This window comes from Propithecus coquereli, unplaced genomic scaffold (assembly GCF_000956105.1).
Source record: "Propithecus coquereli isolate 6110/MARCELLA unplaced genomic scaffold, Pcoq_1.0 Scaffold163, whole genome shotgun sequence".
NCBI classification, from domain to species: domain Eukaryota; kingdom Metazoa; phylum Chordata; class Mammalia; order Primates; family Indriidae; genus Propithecus; species Propithecus coquereli.
Window position 1 is genome coordinate 249,092 of NW_012140858.1, and position 1,770 is coordinate 250,861.

The 1,770-nt window shown below is 35.6% G+C and overlaps 1 protein-coding gene across 1 annotated transcript in view; it reads right to left on the reverse strand.

Moving 5' to 3' along the window:
• Nucleotides 1–1,770, reverse strand: part of SVEP1 (sushi, von Willebrand factor type A, EGF and pentraxin domain containing 1) — a 239,569-nt gene that overhangs the window by 16,418 nt on the left and 221,381 nt on the right. The window lies entirely within an intron of this gene.

The window sequence follows — 1,770 nt, forward strand, 5'->3', positions numbered from 1 at the left end:
GGTTGTAGGCCCAGACAAAATACAGAATACCCAGTTAAATTTGAGTATCAGATAAATAACAAGCACATTTTTAGTAGGTCTCAAATATTACATGGGACATATTTACATTATTTTTTATCTGAAATTTAAATTTAACTGAGTGTCTTATATTTTTGTTTCTTTTAAATCTGGCAGCCTTACTTAAAGCAACTCTGAGATTATCTCAGTTAGTAGTTGGAGAAAAATGAGGTTCAGAGAAGTTAAATAATTTGGTCAAGGTCACACTGCTTATAAGAAGAGATAAAATATAAAATCATCAGAAGGTAAAATATAATAGGAATATATAAAGAACAGGGACTCCTGAACTTGGGGGAAATTAGAATGAGGGACATTTTACATGGCTTTCGAGAGAGATGCAAACTTTATAGACTGATGGGTGTTATAGTTATAAAAAATGATATTGCCTCATTATAAGAAACGTTTTTTAACAGGAATGTGCTAAGAGGAAAGAAGGATCACCTTTTCTAGAATCTCATAAATAAGCTTGAGTCTTAATTTTATAATTTTTGTGAAGGCAGAGAAGATGGTTCGAGACTAGTGGGTCTCGATTTCAGTTGTATGTTAGAGTCCCTGGAAAGCTTTTATGGCCTATCCCAGACCAAGTGAACCAGAATCTCTATATTGAGGCCTATCTTTTGCTATTTTATTAAAAGCTCCCCAAATGATTCTAATGCTCATTCACAGTTGAGAGTGCCTGGATTAGATGCTAATGGACTTCTCCAGGCTTCTCTTAGCCTGGTGAGTCTTACATGCACTGGGACTATGGATCTTAACCTTGGCCGTACTTTGAAATCACCTGGGGAACTTTAGGAAGGTATTGATGCTGGAATCCCTTCCCAGAGATTCTGATTTAGCCGGTACAGGGTGCAGACTTGGCACTTTTCAAAGTTTTCTGGGATAGAAGCGCTGAAGGCTAAAAACCAAAGGCTTAACATGATACTTCTCAAACTGTAACATGCTGGGAATCATTTAGGGATCTTGTTAAAATGCAAATTTTGATTTCCTAGGATTGGGGTGAGGCCTGAGATTCTCCATTTCGAACAAGATCCATGTGAATTAACCCACAGGTTGCCAAGGAAACTTGGCTGTTCTCATAAAATGAGTTAATATAAAATTCCACGCAAAATGTGAATATTCAGTTATTTGACCTGACAGACCAACAGCACTTAAAAAAGTTGCCAGTATTAGTCGGTACTGTCACCAAAGCCCAATATCTCTAAGCCTTCTAATTTATAATTATTTGGGGATAAAATCCCCTAAATGCAAATGAAATTCAATAATTAACTAGTTCGTAAACAGAATGTTTACCATTCCAAGGTCAGTAATCTTGTGCCGTATTCCAATTTAATCATTAATCTCTAATACAGTTTTTGACCTTTTTATTGGTTTGCTGTCCTTGAGCAAAAGTCCATTAAATGTTCTCATAGAGTTTATGAAGTTGGTTGAAAAAAAACTTTTTTTAAATGACAAAACTGATCTATAAACAAAATGTAGCCACACAGTTATTTTGTGTCCTCAGTCTCATTTTCAGGGATGCTAAGTGTCATTTAACTTACTTTTGCAATTTGCTACCTCTCCACTCCACTGTCTGTTCTCCTGACAGACACGTTCCCTGTTCCCCTGTGAATCAATGGAGAAAAATCATTGAGAAGGTCATAACTCCGTAATGGAAAGATAATAAGGAAATGTCCTGACTTGCCAAGCAAATAATTAATTTTATAAAATTAAATG